The sequence below is a fragment of the Choloepus didactylus genome, chromosome X (assembly GCF_015220235.1).
Source record: "Choloepus didactylus isolate mChoDid1 chromosome X, mChoDid1.pri, whole genome shotgun sequence".
Classification (NCBI taxonomy): domain Eukaryota; kingdom Metazoa; phylum Chordata; class Mammalia; order Pilosa; family Megalonychidae; genus Choloepus; species Choloepus didactylus.
The window spans coordinates 193,398,880-193,412,844 of NC_051334.1; the positions used below are offsets into that span (position 1 = coordinate 193,398,880).

The 13,965-nt window shown below is 36.7% G+C and overlaps 1 protein-coding gene across 8 annotated transcripts in view; it reads right to left on the reverse strand.

Annotated features, from left to right (window-relative positions):
* The window catches only part of TMLHE (trimethyllysine hydroxylase, epsilon), a 174,732-nt gene extending 165,119 nt beyond the window's left edge, over positions 1-9,613 (reverse strand). For 4 of the 8 annotated variants that reach the window (XR_005214643.1, XM_037822380.1, XM_037822382.1 and 1 more), the window contains exons 1-2: positions 9,502-9,585; positions 7,510-7,620 (exon numbers count right to left, since the gene is read on the reverse strand). The gene's annotated coding sequence lies outside the window, so the exon portion shown is untranslated. Of the gene's footprint in view, positions 1-7,509; positions 7,621-9,501 lie in introns of all 8 variants that reach the window. The other 4 variants (XM_037822377.1, XM_037822376.1, XM_037822381.1 and 1 more) reach the window with 4 other exon arrangements.
* Positions 9,614-13,965: the final 4,352 nt, after the last annotated feature.

The following is a 13,965-nucleotide window of genomic DNA, read 5'->3' on the forward strand; positions in this document are numbered from 1 at the left end:
GACAGCATGGATTAACCTTGAAGATATTATGTTAACTAAGTCAGACATAAAATGACAAATATTTTATGATCTCACTGATATGACCTAATTATAATATGTAAACTCATAGACATAAAATATAGACTATAGGTTACCAGGATATAGAATGAGGCTAAAGAATGATTAGTGGTTGCTTAATATGTGCAGAATGTTTAACTAGGTTGAACTTAAGAGTTTGGAAACAGAGGTGACAGTAGCACATTATTGTGAGAATAACTAACAGTGGTGAATGGTGTATGAAGGTGGTGGAATGGGGAAGCTTAGAGTCATGTATGTCACCAGAAGGAAAGTTGGAGGTTAAAACACAGGAATGTATAACACAGTGAATCTTATGGTGGACAAACGTTCATGATTAACTGTACAAATATAAAAAAGTTCTTTCATGAACTAGAGCAGATGTATGACACCATTATAAGGAGTTAATAATAGAGAGATACATGGGAAAAACGTACCTATTGCAAAATATGGACTATACTTAACAGTAATATTTTAATACTCTTTCATCAACAGTAACAAATACTATGGTTCACTAATATGGGGGGATAAGGAGTATGGGAGGATTAGGGTTTTCTTTTTCTTTTTATTTCTTTTCTGGAGTAATGAAAATGTTCTAAATTTGATCATGGGGCTGTATGCACAACTATGGGATTTTACTGTGAACTAGTGATTGTATACTTCATATAGTTTCTATGCTGTGTGAATAAATATCAATAAAATTGCATTAAAAAAAGAAAAATAAAACAAAGGGAAGCATCTTCAGGACCTTGTATTACACAATTGTTTCTTAGATTTTACACCCAAAGCACAAGCAACAAACAAAAATAGATAAATAGCACCTCATTAAAATTAAAAACTTTTGTTGCTCATAGGACTTTATCATGAAAGTAAAATGACAACCTACACAATGGGAGAAAATATTTGGTAACCATATATAAGATAAAAGATTAAAATACAAAATATATAAAGAAATCCTTCTACTCAACATCAAAAAGATAAACCCAATTAACAAATGGGCAAAAGAATTCTATAGACATTTCTCCAAAGGAGATATACAAATGGCCAGAAAGCATATGAAAAGCTGCTCAACATCATTAGTAATCAGTGAAATGCAAATCAAAACCATAATGAGATAGCATTTCACACTCACTACAATGACTGCTATTAAAAAATGGAAAATAAGTGTTGGAGAGGATTTGGAAAAATAGGAACACTCATTCATTGCTGGAGGCAATATAAAATGGTACAGCCCTTGTGGAAGACAGTTTGTCAGTTCATCAGGAAGTTCGATATAGAACTACCATATGACCTAGCAATCTCACTACTAGGTATATACCCAAAGAATTGAAAGCAGGACTCAAACAGATACTTGCACACTGATGTTCCCAATGGCATTATTCACAATTGGCAAAAGATGGAAGCAGCCCAAGTGTCCATCAACCAATGAATGGATAAATAAAATATTGTATATACATGCAATGAAATATTATTCAACCATAAAAAAGAATGAACTCCTGATATATGTGACACATGGATGAACCTTGAAGACATCATTTTGAGAGAAATAAGCCAGACATAAAAGGACAAATATTGTATGATCTCACTGATTGAAACAATTAGTACAAGCAAATGCATAGAGTCAGAATCTAGAATACAGGTTACCTGGGGATGGGGTGGGGATAGGGAATGAGAAGTTGAGGCTTAAAATGTACAGCGCTCCTATTTGGAATGATGGTAATGTGATGGTAGCATAATATTGTGAACATAATTAACAGCATTTAAATATACATCTGAATATGATTAAAAGGGGAAACATCAGATTGTATATATGGTAAAAGAATACATTTTAAAATCCATGTAACTACACTACACAGTGAACCTTAAGTTAAACCATGGACATTAACTAATAGTACAATTACAAAAATGTGCAATCAATTGTAACAAATATTCCACACTAAAGCAAGTTGTTCGTGGGGTGGTGTATGGGAATCCTGTATTTTATTCATGACTGTTCTGTAAACCCAAAACTTCTCTACTAAAAAAATGAAGGTAAAACAAATTCCACAATAAACAAAAATGGCGACAACTGATATAAAACCTTTCTTAATAGAAAAACCAAAGGAAGTCTTTCACGGTAAATGGAAATGACATCAGATGGTAACTTGAATCTACACAAAGAAATAAAGAGCCTTAGTAAAAGTAATTATGTAGGTAAACATACAAGAGAGTATACCAGCATTTTTCTTTCTTACTTTTAACTAATTTAAATCAGTAATTATAAAATTGTACTGTTGCGCTTATAACATGTTAAGATGTAAAAAGCATTAAATTAATAGCACAAAGGATGGGAAAGTAAGCTTCCACATTCTACTGGAATTAAATCATTATTATGCAAAAGTAGATCATTTTACGTTAACGTGACTATTGTAATCCCCAGAACAATCACTAAGAAAATTACTCCAAAACTTATAGCAAAATTTTCAAAATAAGGAATTTAAGTGGTGCACAAGAAAATAGCTCTATAACATAAAAGATGATGGTAAAGGAGGACAAGAGTAACAAAAAAGAGAAAGAAATAAAGAAAATAAATAGAAAAAGGGAGATGTAAATCAATCATATATTTAATTACATTAAATGTAAATGAATTAAATATTCCAATCAAAAGGCAAAGATTGTCAGACTGAATAAAACAAAAGAACTGAATGATATGCCATCTATAATAGACACAACTTTAAATTTGAAGACCCAAATATGTTGAAAGTATAAAAAGATGAAAAAAATTATACAAATGGTAATCATAAGAGAACTTGAGTGGCTACACTACTAATATCAGACAAAATAGAGTTTAGACAAAACAGTTACTAGAGAAAAAGAAGGACATTTTATAATGATGAAAAGGTCAATTCATTAGGAAGATATAATAATTGTAAACATATATGCACCTAACAATAAAACCCCAAGATGAAGCAAAACCTGACATAATTGAAAGGAGAAATAAAAAATGCATCAACAATAGTTGGAGTCTTAGATACTCCACTTCAATAATGAGGATAGAACAAGTAGGCAGAGAAGTTCAACAAGGATAGAGAAGATTTAAACAACACTATTAACCAATTTGGCCTAGATGACATCAGTAGAACACTCCACACAATGAAAGCAGAATACAAATTATTTTCAAACACACATGGATCATTCTTCAGGCGAGATCACATGCCAGACCATAAACTAAATTTTGATAAATTTTAAAGTTTTGAAAGTTTATAATGTATATCTTTTGATCATAAGGAAACTGAATTAGAAATTAACATCAGAAAGAAATTTGAGAAATCCTCAAATATTTGTAAATTAAACAACACACTTAAACAACCCATGAATCAAATAATTTACAAATAAATTAGAAAGTATATTGAAAGGAATGAAAATGAAAACACTACATAACAAAACTTATGGTATGCAGCTAAAGCAATGAATAGTGAGAAATTTACAGGTTTATACACCTATATCAGAAAAACAGAAACATCTCAAACAAATACCCTAAACTTCTACCTTAAAAAAGTATTTTAAAAAAGTCATATTAACCACAAAATTAACTGAATGAAGGAAATAATACACATAAGAACAGTAATCAAGGAAACAGAAAAAAAAAAAAAAAAAAACAATGGAGGAAAGTAATGAAACCAAAGGTTGGTTCTTTGAAAAAATCAACAAACTGACAAGCCTTTAGCCACAGTGACCAAGAAAAAAAGGGAAGAAGACAAAGATTTTAAAAACCAGGGAAAAAAGAGGGAATGTTACCATAAACCCTACTGAAATTAAAAGGACTATAAGGGAAAAATGCAAACAATTATATGAAAACCTGTTAGACAACTTAGATGAAATGGGCAAATTCCTAGAAAGACACAAATTACTAAAACTGACCCAAGAAGAAATAGAAAAATTGAATAGATCTATAACAAGAAAGGAAATTGAAATCACATCCTAAAATCTTCCAACAAAGAAAAGCCCAGGCCTAAATGGCTTCACTGATGACTTCCAGCAAACATTTAAAGAAGAAAATAATAATTCCCTACAAACCGTTCTAGCAAATAGAAGAGGAAGGACCATTTATCAACTCATTTTATGTCCAGTTTTTGTCACCAAACAAGACAAATACATCACAAGCAGACTGTTGTCTAATTTCCCTTATGATTAAAGATGCAAAAATATTCAACAAAACATTAGCAAATTATTCACTATAAAGAAATGATTATACACCATGACCAGGAGGGGTTTATTCCAAGAATGCAAGGTTGGTTTAATATTAAAAAATCAAAACCAGCTAAGGCAATACACCATATTACATAAGTAAATAATGTACAGATTAGAATAAAGGAACAAAATCACATTTCAATAGATGCTGAAAATTCATTTGACAAAATCCAACATGATAAAACATGACAAAATCCATTCATGATAAAAAAAAATTCTCAAGCAACTGGCAAAAAAGAATGTCCTCAATCTGATAAAGGGCATAAACAAAAATATATGCAGGTAACATCATACTTAATGGTGAAAGACTGAATGATTTTCTGTGAAGATCAGGAACAAGACAAGGATGTTTATGCTCACTACTTCTATTCAACATTGTGCTGAAGATTCTAGCCTGGGCAGACAGACTAGGAACAAAAAGATATCTAGATTGGAAAGAAAGAAGTAAAACTTTCTTTACCATAATCTTGTCAGAGATTGTGCTGGTTTGAATCTGTTATGTACCCCCATAAAATGCATGTTCTTTAATGCAATCTTGTGGGGGCAGACCTATCATGGGTGGGACATTTTGATTAGATTGTTTCCATAGAGATGTGATCCACCCAACTCTGGGTGAGACCTTTTGATTAGATTATTTCCATGGAAGTGTGACCACGCCCATTCAGGGTGGGTCTTGATTAGTTCACTGGAGTCCTTAAGAGAGCTCAGGGGCTGACACAGACCCAGACACTTGGAGATGCAGTCAGAAAGACTTTTGGAGATGCTAAGCTAAGAGATGAAGCCCAGAGTTTGTCCTGGAGAAGCTAAGAGAGGACACACAGACGCTTAGAGAAAAATGCCCTGGGAGAACAAGCAAGGACGCACAGGAGCTGAGATAGGGAAGCTGAGAGAGACAGAAGCCCAGAGACATTTTGGAGAAAGCCATTTTGAAACCAGAACCCAGGAGCAAAGGACCAGCAGACGCCGGCCACCTGCCTTCCCAGATGACAGAGGTGTTCCGGACGCCACCGGCTGTTCTTCAGTGAGGGTATCCTCTTGTTGATGCCTTAGTTTGGACACTTCCATGGCCTTAGAAATATAAATAAATCCCCTTTATAAAAGCCAAGCCATTTCTGGTATTTTGCATAACAGCCACTTTAGTAAACCAGAACAGAGATTATAAGAAAATCCCAAGGAAAACACACCTACACACACACATATCCTATTAGAACTAATAAATCTGTTCAGCAAGGTTACAGGATACAGGATAAATATAAAAACATCATTTGCTTTTCTATATACTTGTAAAGAAAAATTCAAACATGATACTAAGAAAACAATTCAAACTAGCATAAAAAATAAATTTACAAAAAAATTTAACAAAGAAAGTGAAAGACATACACTTAAAACTAAAATCATTGCTAAGGGAAATTAAAGATCTAAATAAATGGAGAGGCATTCCAAGTTTGTGGATTGGAAAATTCAATATTGTTTTCACAAATTGATGTATAGATTCAATGCAATCCCTATCAAAGTCAAAGCAGGGTCATTTACAGAAATTGACAAACTGATTCTAAGATTTGTATAGAAATGAAAAGAGCCAGAATATTCAAAACAATTTTTTAAAAAAAGAACAAAACTGGAGGAATCACCCTTCCTGATTTCAATACTTACTACAAAGCCAAGTACTGAACACAGTGTGGTACTGGCATTGGGATAGATATAGCAAACAATGGAACACAATTCATAGTTCAGAAATGAACCCTTATATTTGTGGTCAAATGATTTTCTAAAAGGGTTCCAATGCAATTCAATAAAGGAAAAAACGAGTTTCTTTAACAAATTGTGATGGGCCAATTGGATATCCACAGGCAAAGAGAGGAATTTAGGCCATTACTTTACACCACACACAAAAATCAACTCAAAATGGATCAGAAACCTAACTGTAAGAGGAAAAACTATAAAACTTTTAGGAGAAAACACAGAAGAAAATATTCATGACCTTGGACTTGGCAATGGTTTGTTAGATATGATAACAAAAGCATACTCAACAAAAGAAAAAATAGCTAAATTAGACTTCATCAAAATTAAAAAATTTTTGTAATCAATGGATACTATCAAGGGAGTGAAAACACAACCCAAAGAATGGGGAAAATATTTATAAATCATATCTTATAAGGGTCTAGTATCCAGATTATACAAAGAACTCTTTCAACTAAACAATAAAACTGCAAACAATGAGGGACTTGAATAGATGTTTCTTCAAGGAAGATATATAAATGGCCAATATACATATGAAAATGTGCTCACAACATTAGTTATTAGGGAAATACAAATCAAAACCACAACCACAACTAAATACCACTTCACACCCACTAAGATGGCTATTATTTAAAACAAACAAACAAACAAAATAACAAGTGTTGGTGAAAAAGTTCAGCATAGAGTTACCATATGACACAGCAATTGCACTCCTACATATAATCCAAAACGATTACTTGATGAATGAATGGCTAGATAAAATGTGGTATATCTTTAAATGGAATTTTAATCAGCAATAAATAGGAAAGAAATTCCAATATGTGCTACAACATGGATAAACTTTTTGGAAACACGATGCTAAGTCAAAGAATTGGGATGCAAAAAGAAAACATATTGTTTGATTCCATGCATATGAAATATCCAGAATACAGAACTCCATAGAGACAGAAAGTAGATTGATGGTTGTCTGGTGCTAGGGGTGGTAACAGGGATTAATTCCAAATGGGCAAGGGGATATCATTGAGGTGATAGAAATGTTCTAAAATTAGATTGTAGTGATGGTTGTATCACTTAGTAAATTTAGTATAAATGATTGAATTGTAAACTACAAGATGGTTTTTATGGTATATAATTTACAAATCAATATAGTTTTTGAAAAAGCACTCTAGGGAGAAAAAAAGCTAATCTCTTTACCTTTACCATTTATTAGAGATCATACAGAGCTCATCGGACTGTAGTTTATTGTTGTTGCTGTAGTTATGGTAAGGCTGGTGGTTTTCCCGTGAGGGCTGAGAGTCAAGCAATGATTTGGTCTTCTAAAACAAAACTTAAAAATTTAATTTGCAAAAAGGACTCTCGTTGGCTTGAAATATGGAATACCAGTGGGGGCAAAGAGAGGTAGGTGGATTTTTAAAATGATCAGAATGTATAAGTAACATGATTTCATACTGATTAGATATAGAGGGTGGGAAAGACTGAAAATACCTCAGAATTAAAGTTGAATTTCTGTGTTGTCCTCCTAAACTTGCTTGTCCTTCAATGCTGCCAGTCTCAGGGAGTAGATCAATACCCTGGCTCAGAGTAGGCAATCACTGTCTTTGGAGTGAAGGAATAAATGAATGTAGTAAAACTACAGCCACACAAAGCATTCACCAGTTCCCAACAAACCAAAGGCAGTCCTAAGCTTGCCATCAAAGTCCAGCTCAGCAGATGTCCAACACAAATTCTCAGTCACTTTTAGGACCACTTGGGAAATCATCAGGTCTCAAGTCCTGAAGAACACCCAACTTCATACTGGCCACTCCTGGCAGGCAGGGTTTTGCAAGAGCCTCTTGTCCTGTAAATCTTTACATCAGGGCAATGGCAGGTACATGTATATCACTCATGAGCATGGGAGATGTTTGGTGGTGTTGTAGAAAGAGGGTCTTGGAGGTGCCCAACTGATGACCTCTGTTCAGTTTGGCTCCAAACAGGAAGTGTCTCTGCCCACCCAAGAGGTTTATTAATCCAGGCCCCTCCCTCCCCAGTCCTAGCAGGCAGAAAATACAACTGCTGGAAACACTGTGCTGGAAACACCGATATCTGCCATTTCCAGGGTTGAGAAGCAGAAATATAGAACTAACATGTGGTTCCTGATACAGACACTAAACAAGGAAGTGATCGGTTCCAGTTCACAAACCCCAGAAATAAAGAAGTGGGGCATGCAAAAGAAACCTCCAGATTCAACCACTCCAGCCAATATTCCATTCATTGCACTGGTTATGAGATGAAGTAGAACTTCTTTAAGTATAAGCACACTCATTTTTAAATAGGGATAAATCACCATATTTACTTCTTCTGATTGTTGTGAAGATTATAATGTTTTGCACAATATACAGTTGCCATTATTGCCAGTTCCTTAATGAGGAGGAATTGGAAGTTCAGGACACAACAATACTGGACCACAGTATTTATAAGTCTTTTTTTACTTTTATAATTAAGTTAATGTAAAATAAACTTTATGTAATCTTTACTATAATGAGTCCTGGAAAGACAATATCAGGATAAAAAACAATTCTAAAGCACCACTGTTCGGGAGTGTTATATATAAAGAAGGTAAAGTGGATTATGGAAGTGTTCTTAAATATGAGAGCTCATATTTTTCTTCCAGGATTTGGGTAAACAGTTAAATCATCCAAATCTTTATTATGAATCTTTTGCTAGGCAGTGTACTATGTTCGTTCAACACAAACTGCTCGGGCAAGCAATTATGCGGTTAAAATCTTTCATAGTGGAGCATTCAAAAAAACATTCTTTATAGTTGACATTCAATTAATGCATTGAATGAATATTATTCCATTTTGGGGGGCAGTCCATAGTATTAAAAAGGATTTTCAGAGTTATTGTGGGCACAGAGCTATTATGGGTTGGACCTTCTAATTAGGTTGTTAGGCCAGCCTTGTTCCAGAGGGGAAGACAAAGGGTAAAATCTGGGCAGAGAACATTAGTGGATATTAGAACGAAAGAAAGTCAGCACTGTAAGGTCTTGCAGACAGCCGCGTTCCACCTTTCACTTCACTGCCTAGCAAACTGAGGTACCGAGAGGATAGGGACCCACTGAAATCTGGACACCAAGTCAGTTACAGGGCCAGGGCTAGTAAGTCATTCCGAGTTTGAAACAATGTACCCAGGGCGTCAATCCCACCGCGAGCTTGCTCCAGGTCTTCCCGAGCCCATCTGGCCGTCCGCTGATCTCTAGGCGGCCTCTTCGTCGCGCAACTGGCACAAACCGTGACGACAGCCCCATAACAAGGCAGGAGCAGCCTTCTCCTCGGCCAAACTTAAGGTGAGTACCAATGCCCCGGGGCCGAGCAGCCCTGGTGTGAGCCGCCACCCGCCGACACCCACTGCGCTAGGCCTGAAAGCGAGCGCCTGAACAAACCCGCCCACCGCACCCACCCATGACACCCCTTCTCCGACTCTCAGAACGGGACCCACCTGTGCTGGAGGTCGCGAATCCCAACTCTGCAAAACAGGCGGAACTGCTAGCAAGGAGAGCCTCTGGAGGCAGTCTTGCGCCCGCTTTTTGCCCCCCCCCCCCCGAAACTGTTGGCCCGCGTTCCCCTCCCCCAGCCTGCTAAGGCCCAGCTGTGAGCCGCGACGCTCCGCCCTGCTCCTTCCGGCCGTGCAGGATGGGCGCCTACCCCTTCTGAGACTTAGCTCGCTGCGGGGGCGTTCTAGCGCCTCAGATCCGGGGATCTCTAACCGATCGCCTTCATTAAACAGTTTTGGAGTCAAAGGTGCAGGGAGGAGAAAAAACGAGCCTATAAAGCTACACTGCAAGTAAAACCTGCGTCGCCTGCTTGTTATTTCATTGCTTTGCTAGGGTTCTCCCACTACGTTTCTATTAATGGTGACTTAGCTTGGCTGAATACGATGACATTATTCAGGGCAATAAGAGGTTTGCAGCAGCTGAAATTCTGCCTCTATCCTTCTGCCACTCTCTTGAAATTATGTCACGTACCACTGCTGGACCCCCACCAGTTCGATTGGGCATCTTGAATCCAGGGCCAGGTATAGTATTCAATACAGTGGGCACTGGCCAAGGTACAGCCATTAGGAATAGACACCTATGCGTGTAAAAATTTGAAAGCAATAAATATTGCAGAGAAGGATCAACAGGTGTATTGAAATATATGCAATGGAAATCCAGGGCAGAGGAAAAAAAAATGAGAGCAAGAAAAAACAAGGAATATAATGCATAGACATTGAAAAATGGGAAATTGTGCAATATTTTAATTATTAGACATGAGAAATATCAGTCTAATTTCAAAAAGGAAACAAATGAAACGGGTTGTAGATGTCAGGCTCAGCAAAAGAAGAAAAAGTTGCCACACCTTTGCCCTGGAATTCTTCCTACTGCAGATGCTCTACCCCAACTAGTCTAAAACAGTGCTATCATTTTTAACTCAATTCAGATGCTACCCGTTCTGTGACTCTCCTGTCTTTCCCGGATGAATTTATTTTCTTCTTCTCTATGCGTCCAATATGCCCAATGGATGCTGTACAGACCTTAAGTATACCACTTATTTTGGATTATAATTTCTTTGCATGTCTCATTCCAGTGAACAAGTAGCTTCTTGAGAGCAGAAAACTTGATTCATCTATCAGTCTCTTGACACTTTATGGGTACTTTGTGTCTGTTTCATTCATTCTAGTTGCTACTGTCATGCTCCTTCCTGTCACAGGATTTTTGATCCTGCTGTTTTCCATTTCTGGAATACTCTTCCTTATCCTGTTTGCCTGGTTAACTCCACAAAAGCATGGACTGTATCTGGTTTTTGTTTACCAAGAGCTTAGTACAATGATATTTCAAGCAGCTAACACAGTGCCTGTCACACGGTGGGAATTTAGAGAATATTTGTTGAATGAGTAAATTAATGGTTGTGAATGAAATGCAGTAGGTACAAATGTGATAGAAAATAAGGGGGGAAAAAAACAATGAAGGAATCTGAATCCTTTTATGTTCCAGCCACACTGGCCTTCCTTCCGTACCTAGAGCACATCAAACTTGTTACTGTGCCATTTCCACAATATTATCTGTTCATCCATTTCACTGTTAACACAAGGCCAGAAGGTTGGCAAATTTTTTCTGCAATGGGCCAGATAGTAAATATTTTAGGGTTTGCAGGTCATGTGGTCTCTGTTGGAAGAACTCAGCTCTGCCTTCCTAGAGCAAAAGCAGCCATAGACAATATGTAAATAAATGAGCTTGAATTTGTTCCAATAAAACTTTATTTACAAAAAACAGGTGACAGACAGGATTTGACATGCAGACTGTAATTTGTTGACTCCTGCTCTAGGCCAAATCACCACCTGCCTGGATTATTACATAAGAATGATGTGTGGCAGACATTCTCTTTAGCCAACATTTACATCTTGGTACTTATCAGCATCTTAATGAAGTTTTCATGTTCTATAATCATACTTATAACCTTAATAGTTCTTGAAAAGCTATTTAAACTATGTACTAATTGTGGTTTTAAATTTTGATTTGTCGAAAATTGTCCTTAAAAGAGCCAACTAATAGTAATCTTTGAAAACATTTTAAAAAAGAAAAGAAAAAAACAAAAAGTAAGGGAGTGGGGGAAGGAGGGAGGGTGGGAAGGAAGGAGGGAAGAAGAAGAAAAGAAAAGAAAAGAATGAAACCATTCACCCAATGAAGAACTTCAGGGCTGTTTCCTGTATTTTGCTATTGTGAATAAAGCTGTAAATATTCACATACAGGTTTTTGTGTGAACTTAAGTTTTCATTTCTCTGGGATAAATGACCAGAAGTGCAGCTGCTGGGTGGTATATTTGCATGTTTAGTTTTTGAAGAAACTACCAAACTATTTTCCAGAGTGGCTGCACCATTTTGCATTGCCATCAGCAATGTATGAGAGATCGTTTCTCTACAACCTTGTCAGCATTTGGCATTGTCAGTATATTTTATTTCAGCTGTTTTTATTTCAGTTATTCTGATAGGTCTGTAGTTATATCTCATTGTAGTTTTAATTTGCATTTCCCCTATGGTTAATGATGTTGAACATGTTTTTATATGCTTATTTGCCATCTGTATATCCTGTTTAATGAAATGTCTCTTCATGTCTTTAGCCCACTTTTTACTTGGATTGTTTGCTTCTGTATGGTTGAGATCTGAAAGCTCTTTACATAGCTAATATACTAGCCCTTTTTGGATATGTGATTTACAAATATTTGCACCCATTCTGTAGCTTTTCTTTTCATCCACTTCACAGGGCTGTTTACAGAGCAAAAGTTTTTAATTTTGATGAGGTCTGATATATCAGTTTTCCTTTTATGGATTATGCTTTTGGTGATAAGCTTAAGACCTCTTTGTCTTGACCTATATCCCAAAGAATTTTCTCCTATGCTTTTTCCTAAAAGTTGTATAGTTTTATGTTTTACATTTAAGTCCATGATTCATTTCAAGTGAATTTTTATTATAAGGAGTGAGACTTAAGTCAACATTCATGTTTTGTCCAATTGCTCCACTCCAGGACAATTGCTCGAAAGTCTGTCCTTACCCCAATGAATTACTTTTGCACCTTTGTCACAAGTCAGTGGGGCATATTTGTGTGAGACTATCTCTGGATTTTCTATTATGTTCCATTGATCTAAATATCTATCTCTCCACCAATATCACAGTGTCTTGATTATATCAATTATTTTTATAAAGTCACCAATTACATTAACTAGGGGAAAGAAGTCTCTTGAACCACTGAATATAGAAGAAAATGAACCTCAAACTCTTCCTCATGCCATTCAAAAATTAATCATGGAGACTGGGCACCTCCCTACACAGCCCAGCAGCCCAGAACTGCCCTGGGGGGACAGCACTCACCTGTGACATAGCACAGTCATCCCTCAACAGAGGACCCGGGGTGCACAGCCTGGAAGAGGGGCCCACTTGCAAGTCTCAGGAGCCATACGCCAATAGCAAGGACTTGTGGGTCAGTGGCAGAGACAAACTGTGGCAGGACTGAACTGAAGGATTAGACTATTGCAGCAGCTTTAAAACTCTAGGATCACCAGGGAGATTTGATTGTTAGAGCCACCCCCTCTCCCTGACTGCCCAGAAACACGCCCCATATACAGGGCAGGCAACACCAACTACACACGCAAGCTTGGTACACCAATTGGACCCCACAAGACTCACTCCCCCACTCACCAAAAAGGCTAAGCAGGGGAGAACTGGCTTGTGGAGAACAGGTGGCTCGTGGACGCCACCTGCTGGTTAGTTAGAGAAAGTGTACTCCACGAAGCTGCAGATCTGATAAATTAGAGATAAGGACTTCAATTGGTCTACAAATCCTAAAAGAACCCTATCAAATTCAGCAAATGCCAAGAGGTCAAAAACAACAGAAAATCATAAAGCATATGAAAAAAACAGACGATATGGATAACCCAAGCCCAAGCACCCAAATCAAAAGATCAGAAGAGACACAGCACCTAGAGCAGCTACTCAAAGAACTAAAGATGAACAATGAGACCATAGTACGGGATACAAAGGAAATCAAGAAGACCCTAGAAGAGCATAAAGAAGACATTGCAAGACTAAATAAAAAAATGGATGATCTTATGGAAATTAAAGAAACTGTTGACCAAATTAAAAAGATTCTGGACACTCATAGTACAAGACTAGAGGAAGTTGAACAACGAATCAGTGACCTGGAAGATGACAGAATGGAAAATGAAAGCATAAAAGAAAGAATGGGGAAAAAAATTGAAAAAATCGAAATGGACCTCAGGGATATGATAGATAATATGAAACGTCCAAATATAAGACTCATTGGTGTCCCAGAAGGGGAAGAAAAGGGTAAAGGTCTAGGAAGAGTATTCAAAGAAATTGTTGGGGAAAACTTCCCAAATCTTCTAAACAACATAAATACACAAATCATAA